Below are 16,210 nucleotides of genomic sequence, written 5' to 3'. Positions count from 1 at the left end.
GCACTGGGGCAGAGGTGGTCCACCATGAGCCCTGACTTTTCTTCCTTCTCCAGGTCCTCCAGCAACCCTCCTCTCAGCCCGAGGAACATCATCGCTAGGCTGGGTGACAGAGCCCATTGCTGGCTCTTCTCTGGACCTGGACCACTTGGTCCTCCTCATGGCCCCTCCCTGGGCTGCCAGAGCCACCCCCAGTGTCAGCTGCTGGGGCCTAGAAAAGCAGTTTGCTTCAGCACCCACTGGAGTCTGCCCCTCTGGGGAAAGAGGCTGATAGTGGCTTTCCCAGGGCCCACATTCTCAAGCTCAGCACAGAAAGGAGCAGGGGGAAGGTGTGGATTGAGTTCCATTCAGACGGTCTCGGGACTGACCCTCCCAACTCTGTCCCTAGCTGGTTGTGTGATCTTAGGCAAGTAGCTCAACTTTTCTGAGCCACTGTTTCTTTAGTAGGTTTCAAAGAGCCCCCCCCCCCCCCGAGGGTTGCTGGGATGATTCTGGGAGATGATGAACATGGACGTGCCTGGTGTGGCGTCTGGGAGTTGACAGGTGAGCCCAGCTCAACCCACTCCTCACAGAGCCTGAGTCAGGTTCTCACTCTGGGCCATGGGCCTCTCCTTTAGAACTCGCATCGCCCCTGCCCCACGCAGCCCCTGTATCTAATTTCCGTGCTGGAGTATGAGCTCCAGGAGTGCGGGCCAAGATTGGCAAAACCTTGAACCTGGCCTGACCTCTGGGCACTGATAATTATCTGCTGAAGAGACAAGCAGTTCCCTTCCTTTGACTGGCTTGGCCCCTTTCCCACCCAAACTGGTGTTCAAATAATCACAGTTTGCGTTCACTGCGTACTTCCCACCTGCCGGTCGTCGTTTCAGACTCTTAATGTCTGTTACCTGTTTAATCCCACAGCCATCACCGTGAAGTAGACACTGTTGTTCCCATTACACAGATGAGAAAAGCGAGGCACAGGGAGTTTAAGTTGCTCTAGATCACGCAATCTGTAAGTTGGAAACCAGAATTAGAATGATCGCTGGGGTGGGTGGGTACAGCTCAGTGACAGAGCACATGCTTAGCAATCCCCAGTACCTCCACTGAAAAACAGAACAAAACAACAACAAATGATCACTGGTCCTTGGGACTTTCATCTGCTTTGTTTGGGACCTAGAGAGAGGCTTCCAGATCACTAGTCAACCCAAGCTGAATCCTCCTCCTTGTCTTCTTCCTTCTCCCGACTTGTGTTGCCCACCAGTGGGGTTGTACTGCCAGGGAGGTGGCTGGCCCCATCCAGACCCTCGCAGAGCCCAGAGCTGCTGAGCTGTCCCCAGGGTCCCCCCTGCCCTGGTGTCTGGGGAGCTGCCCCAGAGAAGGGCAAGTGTCCCCAAGGCTGTGCCTCAGTGGCATTGCCTGCTCTTTACAGGCAGAGCCTGTCCAGGCTGCTCTTCCCCAGGAGAGACTCAGCCTGATGTCTCTCAGGCAGCACAGCACAAGGGACCGGGGAACCCCTCTAACTTCCCAGCAAGCCGCCAGCAGAGCCGCAGGAGCAGCAAACAAGCTGGACAAGGGGTCCCCCGGACTCTTCTCCCAGCTGGTGCTGGGCCCTGGTCAGCCCTGAGCCCTGGCTGCTCCTCAGCTGTAAGAGCAACCATTCCCAGCGAGGGCAGCGTCTTTGCACATTGAGAGCCGTAAGAGCCAGTCTGATCTAGGGGTCACGCGGCACAAGTGCATGGATGCCGTCAATACCAACTCAACCTCCAGCCTCACTTTGCGCCAGGGAAGGCTACTCGGGGCAGTAGCTCTGCTTGGCACAAACTTCACAGTCGGAAGCATTCGTCCATGCTTTGGGTTACTCATTGAGCGCTGCTCACTAGCTGTGTGGTCTTGGACCCCTCACCTGATTTCTTGAAGTCTCAAATTTCTTCACCCACAAAAGGAAGATATTAAAGTACTGACCATGCAGGGCTGTGAGATCGCAATCCTGCTCGTATAGCGCTCAGCACGATGCCTGGCGCATAGTTTCAGTGCTTCAGAAAGTTGTATTATTACTGAATACTGACTACCTCTGTGTACCAGGCCCACTGTGTGCCGGGGAAACAGAAACGAGAGGACCCCTGCCTTCCATGTGTTTCCCAAGTGATCGGAGACTGACGTGGAGCCCACTCATTTTAGCAAAGGAAGAGACCACGGGGTTGGGAGTTCAGGATTTGTAGATACAAACTACTATATAGAATAGATAAACAACCAGGTCCTACTGTACAGCACAGAGAGCTATATTCAATACCTTGTAATGGTCTATAATGAAAAAGAATATGAAAAGGAGTATGTGTATACATGTGTATAAATGAATCGCTATGCTGTTCAACAGAAATTAACACAACATTGTACATCGACTACACTTCATTTAAAAGAAAATTGATTAAAAATCATCCATGCTGGGAGCACTTGCCTCAGGTGGCAACGCGACGTGGGGCCGCTGCTGTGTTCCTGCCCCATTTTCTGCTCTTCCATGCCTGGCACTCCTGTTCTTGGCTTCTATGACCTCCTGGCAAACATCCTCCTTGATTTTGTATCCTCCACTGTTTTCTATCAGAAGCCTTCATTTTCCAGCCTCCAGCCTGGGGGAACCGTCTGGTTCTAGTCACCTCCCCTGCACCATCCCCTCCCCTCCCCTCGCGGAAGCCGGGGCTAAGCCTGGAGGCAAAGCTCTTCCTCCAGGCGGGAGTTCCAATTTCCTGGTCCCTCCCAACCTGGTCTGCCTGGCGGGCAATTTCATACTCATCCCCCAGACTCAGCTCCACTGCCATCTTCTCTGAGGGCCTTCTGACCTTCCCAAGCAGCTGGTTGCTCCCTCCCCTGTGGGAGCAAGTGCCCTCCAGCATGGATGTGGGGAGGACCAGCACGTGCAAAGAGGCAGCGCCAAGGAGGAGATACAGAGGAACTCCTGCAACTCTGCAGCCACGACAGAGAAACCAGCAGAGGGCACGGACAGGCAATTTACAAGTGATTCGCCCCAAATCCCACAAGAAGATAAAGAGATGACCAAATTCATTAGTCATCAGGGAAATACACATTAAAACAATAACGAGAGATCATTGAGAAGTGATTTGATTGAAAGGAAATAGAAATCTTCATACAGCCAAGTGTTGGGGAAGGTAAGGGATGAACCCCACATGTTGCCTGCCCTCCTGGAGGGCAGCTGTCCAATCAGATCTCTGCTTATCCCGTAACCAGTTGCTCTACTCCTGGGCATAGACCTCAAAGAAATTCCCACCTAGTGAGGAGGGTCTAGCTCGGTGGTAGAGCACGTGCTTAGTAAGCACAAGGTCCTGGTTTCAATCCCCAGTACCTCCACTAAAAAGAAACAAACCTAATTACTCCCTGCCAAAAAAAAAAGCATAAAAGAAAAAGAAAGAAATTCCTACCTAGATCAGTAAGGGACAAATACAAAAGACGTTCCCTGCAGCTTGATTTGTGCTGGTGGCAATGTGAAAGCAACCTAGGAGAATGGACCTGTAATACGGTTTTTATCCAGACCATGGGGAACTACGCAGCAATTAAATTAGACGAGAAGAATATAAGGCAAAGAAAATGGAAGGAAACAGAACATAATAAGTCTACTTACAGGCATTAAAACCCACCCCAACAGCAGCCATATATATTTTGTAAGACACAGTGATACACATTACACATATTTAAATGATTGCCTCTAGGGAGAAGGGAAATGGGAGTGGTCTACGGCCATGAAAGAGAATAAACAGAGAATTACAAAGAAGCATCTTGCATGCAACAAGGATGACACTGAAGAACGTGATTAACTCAACCTCTTGTGGCTGAAGTGCAAAGAGGAAATTTAAAAGCAGGGTGTGTTTGGGGAACCACTGGTAGTGTGTGTGTGCGTGCGAGAGGTGTAAGGGTGTAGCAGGCTGGGGTCAGATCATGAAGGATGTGGGTGATAAGCTAAGGAATGTAGGTCTTGAGGAGCCACTGGACTATCTTAAGTAGCTGAAAGATGTGATTAGATGAATGTGCTGCAGAGATGTGGAGGACGGACCAGACCCGGGGAGACCAGCTGGCACACCACTGCTACGATTGCAGGGTTGGCAAACCTTGTCCGTAGAGAACCAGGTAGCAACTATTTAGTCCATAGACTAGTTTTCGGGTCTAAGTGCAGAGGCAGGCCAGTGATTTGGGTCAGGCCGGTGGCAACTGGAAGAGAGACGGGGCCAGATATGAATGCTGTTGTGGGGGCAGACTTGATCAGACTTGGGAGATGGGGCGGGGGGATGACTCCAAGGTTTGGGAACTAGATGGTTGTTGCCATCAACCGGGACAGGAAATTCAGGAGGAGGAGTGGGTTTTGAGGGCAAGGGTCCATTTCTAGACTTGCTGAACGTGAATATTTGTGTGTGTCTGAAGGAGACGCCAGCTTCTGGAGACCAGTAGGAAGGTCAGGTTGCAGACACAGACTGGGAAGAGGAATGGAGTCCACTCAGTGTTCGATCCCCGCTCCCTCCCAGTCCCAACTCAGGTGTCTGTGAGCCTAGGAGAGCCTGACCTGCCCCCAGCTCCAGGGTGGGCCCTGGTTGCCGAAGCCTTCCAGCGGTCCATTCCCCAGGCCATGGTCACTGGTTTGGGATTGGGCATAGACCCCAGAGGTCCAGTCAAGGTGAACCTCCGGTCTCTTGCTTGAAATCCTAGGTCAGAGGTAAAAGATTCTTTCTTTCTTTCTTTGATTACAGTTGTCTGTGGATGTGAAGCCTGAAACTGCCACCTTGTCACCCTTTTGCTACCAGCCCACATGCGAAGACCACTCATGAAAGAGGGGAGGGGAGGGGACCCGTGAGAAGGGAGCCTGAGCCCCTGGGCCAGGTGCATCCTGGGGTCCATCCTGCCCCCGGCTATGAGGCCAAGCTTCCTTCCTGTGCAGGCTGGTTTGAGTGGTCGTCGCACAGACGTGAGCGGCGTGGTCATGGTGTGGGATGAGAATGAAACCTACCAGACCCTTCCTGAAATGACCATGACAATTGCTTGTGTTATTATCAAAATGTTTACATGAAGTACCCACTGCATGCTTGGCACTGTGCTAAATGCCTTGCAAAGATGAATTCTGTTCATAATTGGTATGTAACAGAGTAAGTGCTACAATTTCCCCCATTTTACAGGTGGGAAAGCCAAGGCACAAGAGGCTTTATAACCTGCCCAAGGTCACATGGTGGCAGAGCCGGGTTTCCCACCCCGGAATTTTGGAATACACACCCTAAACTAAAACATTTCCTCTGCCCCATCCAGGTGGCTCCCCTCACTTTCTCACCCAAAATTTCATGGGCAAGTATGGTTAGACCCATTTTACAGAGGAAGACATAGAAGCTTGGGGAGCTTAAATGACTTCTCAGAGGCCATATGGGTCCCGGGGTGGTGCAGCTGGGATTCAAACTACCTATCTCCAAAGTCCAAACACCCCCGCCCCATCACCTGGCCGCTGAGGAACGTAAGGGACAAGTTAAGTTCCAGGTTGCAGAAAACAGAGCCAAGTGGGGGCAAACTGTTGCTGGGGACAGCCAGCCAAGGAGGAGGCAGGAAGCGCCCCTCCTGGAGGGGCGGTTCAGGACCGGGACCAGCACAGGACAGAAAACGCACTGAGCGTTAAACGAAGCAGACAGTGTCTCGTGATTTCCAGGCACTATTGTCCCCATTTCACAGAAAACAAGCTCCAAGGGAGGCAGCAATTTGCTCAAGACCTCACATCCAGCAGACGGCGCAGCCAGGGGGTTGAAGTCCTTTCTGAAGCTCCATCCGGCTCTGGAAACTGGAGGTTCAGGTTCTGCCACTGGGGTTGACTGATTAGATCCGGCCTAGCACAGCATGTCTGTCACCTTAAATCAAACATCTCGGCTGTCACTAGCCCTTTGCCACCTGCCCTTTGCTCCTGAAGTCTTACTGATATAAAAGTTTCAATGAAAGAAGTGGATTTTACTCCAGCTACTGTCAAAGAGAACCAGAGCTGGACAGGAGCTAACACAGTAAAAGCAGATTTAAAATTTTTGGAGGGGCGGGGGGTTAGGTTTGTATGTATGTATGTATGTATGTATGTATGTATGTATGTATGTCAATGGAGGTACTGGGGATTGAACCCAGGACCTCGTGCATGCTAAGCATGCAAAAGCAGATTTTAATCAGGAACAACTGCAATGGGGGAGAGAGACCTCAGGACAGAACTGGGCTCAGTTCTGAGTGCGGCAAGGGCACGTGGGCGTTTCTAGCTGAGGGGCGAGGTGGGTGGGGGTCAGTGGGTGGAAAATTCCTAAGGGAAGCATCGGGAGTGGAGAGGGTTCTGGCTAAACTGGCCTGGTAGGATTCTTGCTGGAGGCGGGGGGGGGGGGTGTCAGACTTCCCCTGGGGGAGAATTTGATCAGATCCTGAGGGTGAATAGAGGGTGGGGGCTCTGTCTGAGCTGACTTAACAGGATTCTTGCTACAACTGGGCCATACAGGCCCCACAAGGACAGACACCAAGGACGAGGCTTAGAAGGGTTCGGGGAGCCTGGCTGAGTGAGGTCAGGGAGAGCTTCGTCACTACCGAAATGAACTCTCCGCGTCTGCCGTATTACCAGACCTTAACGCAGTACCTTAGCAGGTACTGTACCAGGAAGCCGAAATAATAGGATGGCTTTTGTGTTTCAAGAGGCTCCCCGGGGCTGCAGGCCGAAGACAGGCCCGGGGCAGGGAGACTGGACTTCGGCCTGGAGTTCCCAGAGAGACTAGGAGCCAAGGGGAGCAGGTGGGGGGGGGGCGTGAGGTGGGGGAGGGGGCTGGGGTCCCTTGGCCATGCTGGTTTGGGGACGCTGGAGGAATCTGCATTGGGGAAAGGTGATTGGATGCACAGGACAGAAGTGTGGGCTGGACACTTTTTTTAACTCTTAAAATTTCAAATAATTACAGATTCACAGGAAGTTGTAAAAAAAAAAAGAAAGGCACAATGAGGTTCCCAGCTTCACTCAATGGGAATATCTTGCATAAGAACAGTATGAAAGGCAGGAAGCAGACACTGGTACACACCACGGAGCCTACTCAGATTTCACCAGTTTAATAGGGCGTGTGTGTCCAGTGCTATGCAATTTAATGATGCGTGTAGCTGTGGGGAACCACCACGACATCGTTGTGTGTTTGTTTACTTATTTAATGCCTCTGGGTTCAGTAATGGTGTCTTGGTGGCATCTTTGATAGGTACTTAAGGCCATGGACTCAGATGAGAGTCCGAGGAAGGAGAGGGAGGGAAGGAGGAGGCTCAGGAGCATAATGCCAGATGGAGGCAGAGGGCTTTGCTCTGGCCCTGGGAGAGCCTTCCTGAAAGAGAAGGTTTTGTGAGAGAGAGACCCCGGGCTCCCCTCAAGGGCACCATGTTGCCTGCAGCCCACCCCACCCCACCCCTGTCTCAGCCCTTGGCCCTGGGCTTTCCAGACCTGCTCAGAGGTCCCCAAGTCCTTAGCCCCAAATGCCAGCATAGTGGTCCCTCTGCTACACTCCGCAGAAAGCAGTTTGCACCTGGAATGCTTTGTTGGGCCGTGTGTACCAAATCTGGGCTTGGAAAATGTAAATGTATTTGAATAATGTCAACAACACAATACTGTCACCAAGGCTGAGGGGGTCCTGGTGTCACTGCCGCCAAGCTAGACACTGGGGTCTCATTCAGCCCTGCACAGGGCCTGCTGCACGGGGCACACTGGTGTGCAGCCCAGCTGTTTGTTGTTAAAGGCTCCGCGTTTGGCACCTTTTTCTAACAAGAGCACAGCCATGTGGAGTCTCTTGAAAGCTTTTAGCAAGTCCACTCCTACTTAAGTAGGGAGGACATTTTTTCCCCAAGGAAGAGAAAAGTGCCTTCGTGTTAATTTCATGCTCTATTTTTATTCCGTCATCTGCGCATTAACTCTGTCTTCCATGAAGCCTGAATTTTGCGAATTCTGCGGATCCCAGCTTCAGACACGCCCAATGGAAACCCCCAAGGGCGCCTACCTGCCGCCTGAATGGTGCAGCGGCGCCATCTGCTGGTGGAAACGAGTGCTGCACCCTGAGGAAGGCTCACGGCTTGTTCCTCCATCATCGCCTTCCACAGGTCGGTTCACCCAGCCTGACTCTAATGGCTCTGCCTCACCTGTCCTGGAGAAAGCCTGGTGTGATGGAGTGTGGACTTGGGAGATAGGGACCAACGTTTATGGATCCCTACTGTTTGTGTAGCAGGAGTTAAGCTGGTTGATGAGGACCGGGGACACAGCCCCTGACATCCCAGAGCTCACACCCGGTGGAAGACAGGAGCCAAGACAGCGGTGACAGAGCTGGAGTCGCCGGGGGGTGCAGTTCTGGCTCTGCCTCTGGCCAGTGTGGGACCTGGAGCAAGCTGCTTAAGCTCTTTGAGGCTCAGCTTTTTCACATGTAAACAGGAAAACAAGGCTAATAATTAGTCCCTGGTGTGGTTGTTTGGAACAGACACACCTAATGTGAAAGGTAAAGTACATAATTGAGATTCACTAAAAGGAAGGTAATTTTACTTCTTATTGATGTAATAACAGCTGGTCAGACAAAGACGGGAGTACTGGGAAGTGGGGGTCAGGAAAGGCTTCACCAGTGAGGATTCATTTCAGCTGGGTTTTGAAAGATGAGCAGGCGTTTTCAAAAACAGACAAAGGGGAGCGGCATTTTGTGTGGGTGAACGGTGTGTGCAAAGACCTGGTAGTAAGAAGTACTGGGGTGCATTCGGGAGATTGCATGTAGTTGGGTCTGGCCTAAGCACAGGTGGGAGGGGTCACGCAGGTGGAATGAGCTGGGCAGGTGAGCTCCAGCAGAATCTCGAGGGATGGGCTGTGAAAATCTGTGTTTCATAAAAAGATTCCCAGGGGATTCTCAGGAAGCCTGCCAAAGGTCCAATGTCCTAAAGCCATCGCTGTGCCAAGCATTCTGCATAATTCTCTCTAATCTGCACCACAGCCTGGCGAGGTAAACGTTATACACATCAGAAAGCTGAGGCTCAGAGAGGTTAAGGGACTTGTCCACAATCACACAGTTAATGTGAGCCAAGATTCAATCCCCTGTCAGTTTGACTCCAAGTACCATACACACAGCGAGTGCTTGGTAAAAGCAGGTATTACCCAGTGCCGATGCTTTTCGGGCCCGGGCTGCCTGTGTGGGCGCCCTGTTTCCCTGACATCTGTGCTGTCAGGATTTGAGGGAAAGGTGCCAGGGAAGCCCATTCTGCGGGCCAGACTCCTATGCTGGGTACACGCAGTCAGAGGGGATTTCCTGGTTAGATTTCCTTATTGGAAAGAAGAAAGCCCTGCTTTCCCTTCTTAGGAATTTTCAGAGAATTTCAGAGGTAGTTCTGTGGGTGCACGTGGGATTTTTTTTTAATGCAAAACAATCTCAAACCAGAAAAGCTTCAGCACAAATTACGTATTTTTTTCTGGAACCGTTTGAAGGTAAGCTGACATGATGCTCCATCGTCCCCAAATACTTCAGTGTATTTCCTGCAAATAAGAACTTCCTCCTACTTGGTCATAACACGGCCGTCACTCCCAACAGGGAAGTGAACAGGATGAGTCAATGTCATTCAAGTTTCACCAACTGTCCCTATGATTCCGCTGTAGTAAACGGGCCCGGTTCCGATCTGCACTGGCTTTGGCTGTGTGGGTCTCCTTGGTCTCCGACAGTCTGGAGCAGTTCCTCAGTCTTCCCCTGACTTTCATGACTTTGACACTTGGGCGACGAAGGGCCAGTGGTTCTGTAGACTGTCCCTCTGACTGGGTGTGACTACTGTTCCCTTGTGGTTAGATTCAGGCTAAACATCTTTGGCAGGAATACCCCAGCAGCGCACCTTACGTGGCACATGATTTCAATTAGTCCCAATCATGCTGACATTCACAGTATCATTTGGTTGCAGTGGTGACTGCCAGGCTTCTGCCCTGTGAAGTTACCTTTGCAGTTAATAAATGATTCGTGGGGTGATAGGTTGAAACTATGGGACTATCCCACGCCTCACCGGATTTTCAGTTTATTCATCCCTCTGCTATTTACTCAGTGGGTTAGAAGCCATTGCTGTGGTAATTTACCGGATGCACAGGGTATCTCAGATTTGGCTAATGAGGAGCCCCCGAAGCTGGCTTCTGTGTCCTTTTGATGTGTCCCCTCATTCTCTGAGCGTGTGCTGTTTTCTGGTGCAATAGGGTATCCCGAGCTCGTTCTGTACTCCTCCACCCCCGCCCTGGAACCAGCCAGTTCTCCAGGGAGCCCCAGTCTACCTAGCAGAGAACAGAATTTAAAGTCAATATCTGGGTGCCAGGTGTGCTCATAACTTCCAGACCTTTTCAATGAAATATGTGTGTGTGTACATACACATTTACATCTATAGTCTATATCTAGTTATACATTTATATATTTAGATCACATGTTTAATTACATATCAGCCTCCTTTTGTGTGACCAGTCTCTTAGCTAGATGGCTTTTGAGCTTTCAGAGAACAATGGAATGTTCATGCTTTTCGAACTGATTCAGTCTAATGTCTTTATTTTACAGGTGGGGAACCTGAGACCTAGGGCAGGAGAGTGACTCTACAGTTAAACGGGCTTCTGGGGTCATCTGAGAACCCTGTGATCCTGGGGTCTCTCCTCAGAGCATCCTGTCCCCCTGGGGTCTCCCCTCAGGTTTCCCTCCCTTGGAGGGCCAGTAGCCAGTCAGGTTTTGCCAGAAATACCAAGGCAAACAGAAGGTGGCGCTGCTGAGTCAGAGTCCGGCACCTTTACCTGCAAAGTTCTGAGAAGGGCTGGATTGTAGGGCAGAAGGGAGGGGTAGGGCATGGGAACTAGAGAATGTATGGTCCACCTGTGAGCCCTTTGTGTGTGTATCAATAAACACATACATAAATACACACCAGCAAATACACACACACACATAATACATACTGGTAAATATATATACATAGACACATAAATGCTTATTGATAGATACACCAGTATTATATATACATACACATACATGCATACATGTGTACACGGATGTGTATGTACATGAACACACTGGTATGCATGTGTGCTCCTATATCCGTGTGCACCAGTGCAAAGGTGCTGCCAGTTTGTGGCTCTGACTTCTGACTGCTGAGGCCCTGGAGAGGTGGCAGCTTCTCTGCAGGTCAAGCAGGCTGAGTCCAGAGCCACCTTCTCCTCCCATATTGTTTTTTGATCGCATGTGGACAAGCTCTCAGCACATCTCTAACAGGTATTGGACGAGGTCCACTGGGTCAGGATTCTCACGGCAATTACAAAGATTGACCACAAACATGCCTTCGGCCACACAAGCTGTCATTTATACGTCCTCACAGCTTCATATAGAATACCAGTGGATTTCCTGAAACATCATTTATCCCTGCACAGGAAACTGGGGGTGCAGGTGACAGAAGTCTTGCTGCAGTCCCTGGCCCCACTGGGAGGTGGGGGGCAGTTCTGACATAGCACCTACTGAGACTGGGCAACCCCAAGGGACAATGGTCAGTGATCAGCACCCCGTGACCAAGGGGTTTTGGGTTAGGGGTCCAGGTCCCAGGCCAAGAGGAGCAGGAAAGCCCAGGGAGAAACAGGAGGGGTCAGCACCCCGCAGAAGCACCATTTGGTAGCTCACGCTGTCGAGAACTAGGGAGACCGGGCCAGGCTGGCAGGACCACTTTTCTCAACAGCGACACCTTGTGGCAGTGGTCACAGCAACAGCCCGGAAAACAATTCCGAAAAAGCGTCCATGGGGTGGGGGTTATTCGTGGAGGAGGACCCTGTGATGTCTTTGAGAGAGAGGAGCTTATCTGAAAAGCAAGTCACGTGACCACATTTTGTACCCCAAGCAGGTGATGTTGGAATCTGGTTATAAAGGTATCCAAGCATTTTGGGGACAGAGCAGGCATTTCTTCCAAGTTCTTTGCTAGAGAGAGAGAGTGTGTGTGTATGCATGCGTGTGTGACACTTGGGGGCAGGTACAAACTGCAAAGTGTAAATGTCCACTGGCTCAGGTGAGTGTTAAACGCTCAGGTCTCTAAAGCATATTCCGTAAGAGTGGGCTTACTCCCCGAAGGCTGGGGGGTAGTCCGCTGACCGACTGATCCCATGTAGCCTTCATGGCACAGAAGGAGAAACGGACATGGAGGAACTAATTTTGGGCTGGTTTCCTTTAGGCTGGCCCTGTTATCAGGACAGGGCGTCCGCTGAGTAAAGGGGAGCAGCTGGCAAGTCTGTTCAGTGTTTACGTGACTACACGCCTCTCTGTTCAGACGGAGGCCCTGCCCTTCCCGGCGGCGGAACCAGTTTACCGCCTGAGAGTTGAGGGCAGGGGTGGGGGACTGAGATGGGAGTTGGGGAGTCAGCATATTTCAATAATATAAGCGACTGCCAGCCACAGAACCAATGTCAAGTTCCTAAAACCTCTTACAAACTGCTCGCTGTCTTCTTTATGGTGCTTCTGACTCGTGATTGAAACTAAATGCTGAAATCCTGCCAAGAAGCCAACAGGTCCTGGCTGTGCTAGAACATTCCTCAACCTTGTTGGGTGCAACGTGTAAAAGTGCAGGGCTGAGGGAGGCTTGTCCTTTCTGGTGTCAGAAGTGGAGGTGGGCTCACCTGAGGCAGGTGCTTTTCCCATCTCCTGGGCGTCCGCCCTTTCCCTCTCCTAGCCGGGTGCCCACAGCAGCCTTTGCCCCGGACACTGGGCCTGTGCCGGGCATCCGGGCGTTTCCCCAGTGCCTGGCAATAAGGAAGTGCTCCCCTCCATTCGTGGGCTCTGTGTCAATTTCCCTGAGCCGCATCCCCCATCTCGGTCAAAAGGGGATTAGGAACGCCTGCCCTTTGCTCCCGGGAGGCTGTCGGAGGTGTGATGTGGGTGGAAGGGCTTAGCAAACAGCAGACTGAGCGCCCTCTCTGAGTCACGATGCTCGAGAGCTGAGTACACAGCCGGGGAGAGCGCTGCCACCTGGTGCTGGGGCTGGCTGGGGCTGCCGCCGTGGGCCCCGCCGAGGCCCCACCCGGTTCCGAGGTGAGGTCAGCCACCGGCCACTAACGTCCACTTCAGGGAGGGAGCCCCAAGTCCTGTCTGCTGACACCACCTCCTGGAAAGTTCCCCTTCCCCAAGCGTGTCTGGGGGTCCTCAAGGGATGTATAAAATTCCGTTCTGCTATACAGCTCGTTTTGAAATGTGAATTTGTCCCTACATGACTGACAGATCAGGCCGGGACCGAGGGGAGGCTGACACGAATTTCAGATGTCACGTGTGCTTCCGCATGATTTTGTCTTGAGGGGCACTGGGCGGCGGCAGAACACTGAGCCCTGCTGGTCCGAGCCGCCGAATGCATACGTGCGCGTGCACGCACAAACACACACGCACGCGTACACACGCAATGCATGCACGCACGGGTACGCACTCATGCACACTCACGCACACGCATGCACGCACACCTCTGACACCTCCCGGCACCTCAATTCGAGCCGTGTGTTCCGAGCTATGCCCACCGCAGCTGGCGTCACCTCCTCCGGTCCCCTTCCGTCCCCATCTCCCTCTTTCCTGCCTTTCATGCTCACACCCACGTCCTCAGGCAAACCTCAGGCCCACTTTTTAGGCAAAGTGCCATATTTATTGTAGCACTGATGTATTAACCGTTTTACATGGGTGAAAACTGTGCTACCGTTTTTTGGGGGGTCCCTGTCTTCTTTTTTTTAATGTATCACTGATGAAGCCCCCAACATTTCCCCCATAAGCCCTGTGGTTTTTATCACCCTACGTGCAGGACGCGGCGATTTTTAGGAATATGGGGTCATGGCAGAACAGAATCGGCCGTGGGGAATCCGCGGACCAGCCCCTGATGGCTGTTGTGGCCCGAGCTGTGGGTAGGGATGCCCTGGTGTCGGGTCACTGTGTCAGATCCTGCGTGAATGTCCCTGGTCCTTGTACGTGGGGTTCCACGGAGACAGTGCCAGCTGCACACCCAGGGCCTCTCTGATGAACGCTCCTTCATGAATTCCCTAATCTCTGCAACAGCCTCTCGAAGTCGGTGCTAACGGCGTCTTTATTTTATAGGTGAGAAAACTGGGTCACAGATAACCTAGGGATTTTCGAAGGCTGCACAGCTAGTCATCAGAGGAGCGGGAGGTGGGGGGCCCCACCGCGTGACCCCGCCTGGCTCTGGAGCCGAGTTGGTGGGCTTTTCCTGTAAAGCACCACATAGTATTTTCAGCTTTGCTGGCGGCACAGTCTCTGTGTTGGTTTGCTAGTGCTGCCAAAGCAAAATTCCACAGACTTGAGGCCTTAAATAGCAGCAGTGTGTTCTCTCACAGTTCTGGAAGCTAGAAGAATGAGATCAAAGTGTGGGCAGGGTGGTTCTCTGGAGGCCTCTCTCCTTGGCTTGTAGATGTCGCCTTCCTCCTGTGTCCTCACGTGGTCACCCCTTTGTGCGTGTCTGTGCCCTGATCTCTGATAAAAACACCAGTCAGCTTGGTTGAGAACCCACCCACAGGACTCTTCATCACATCTTTGAAGAACCTCTCTGCAAATACAGCTGCATTCTGAAGTACTGGGGGTTAGGACTTCAACACATGAATTTGGGAGAGGAAACAGTTCAGTTTGTCTTGCGACTTCTCAGCTCTGCCCTTGGACCATGAAAGCAGCCCCCAACAGCATGCAAAATAAAGGGGCAATTTGCATTAGGATGAAATTTCGTTTAATGGAAGCTGAATTGATCGTTTTCATGCATCATGAAATGTTCTTCTTTTGATTTTTTTCAGCAATTATAGAATGTAAAAACCATTCTTACTCGTGGGCCATACAAAAACAGGCGAAAGGCTGGATTTGGCGCATGGTCAGAGTTTGCTGATCCCTGTTCTGTAGTGAGAAAATTGGGTCAAAAAGGTATGAACATTTTAGTGATTCTTGAAATGTTTGGTAACTGAAACCACAAGTTTTGTACAAATTTACATAGTGAGCAAGACTTTTTAAGTCTTCTAGTTCCACCACAATTTCATGGTAATTATATTTAAATATTTGCTAATTTAACAGTTGTGAAATGAAGCCTTTCCCCACTTTGTTTTATTGGAGGATTTCATGCACATAGTTTTAAAAGTTAAAAGCTGTAGCAATTCTAACAAAAATAGCCACCCCTCACCTCACCCGTCCTGCCTGAGTTCCACACCTCAGAGGCAAGCACTTAAAACTCTTCTAACTGTACTGGACTTTCCCCCCCTTATTTCCAAATAACGTTTTTGGATTTTTTTTTTTTTTTTGGTATTTTCTATCGACTTTTTTTTTTTTTCATTTTAGAAATTATTTGCCTTCCTACTAACAAAGATCAGAATTTAGTTTCTCTATGCACCTGCTTTCATTCCCTCCTCCCCATCTTCCCAATATATTTAATTTTTGGGTAAATCACTGTGTTATTATGATCAGGTAAATATTCTACATAGCTGAACTTCCCTTCTTGTACAAGGTTAAGTGTTTTCCTGAAGTAATGGCAGTAAGTTTTGTTTGATTGTTTGTTTCCTCTGTTTTCTACGTACCTAATGAGAATTCACCCCCAACCCTCCAACAAAACTCCTAAACTCTTCCTTCTGCTCAGTGTGCCACGCATTCAATTTTTTAAAAATCTAGAATCTCATAGTCTATCCTTCTGACAACTTTATATCCTTGGGAGGCAGATAAGAAGAAGATAACCCAGATGGAAGCACAGAGGAATGAAAGGATGGAAAATGCAGAAAAGAGATTAAGAGAATGATGGAATATAGTGCAAAGGTCCAACATATTTGTAATTGGATTCACAAAAGGAGAGGAGGAAAATGGGGCAGAAGCAGTATCTGAAGGGTTAATAACTGAGTTCACCAAAACGGACAAGAGGCATCCAGCCATAGACACGGTGACAGTCTGCAAACTCCAATGGGTGGCTTCAAAGAAAGCCACAGCAATATTGGAGGTAATGATTATTCCTCCTCTGCACTCCCCTTTGTAACCTCGTACTCTCCTTTCATTGTCCTTGTGCATGAAGTGATGAGTGTATTAGTTATCTAATGTTATGTAACAAATGACCTCAAACCTGGCTTGAAAGAAGGACAGCCTCAAGTTTGGTCTCATGGTGCCTGCAGGTCAGGTAGCAGGAGAGGCTGAGCTGGGTGGTTCTAGCCTCTCAGAAGGCCACGGTCAGATGTCCTTCAGGGACGTTGTCA

This window comes from Camelus bactrianus, chromosome 15, assembly GCF_048773025.1.
Source record: "Camelus bactrianus isolate YW-2024 breed Bactrian camel chromosome 15, ASM4877302v1, whole genome shotgun sequence".
Taxonomy (NCBI): domain Eukaryota; kingdom Metazoa; phylum Chordata; class Mammalia; order Artiodactyla; family Camelidae; genus Camelus; species Camelus bactrianus.
Note: the sequence above shows the minus strand (reverse complement) of the source record.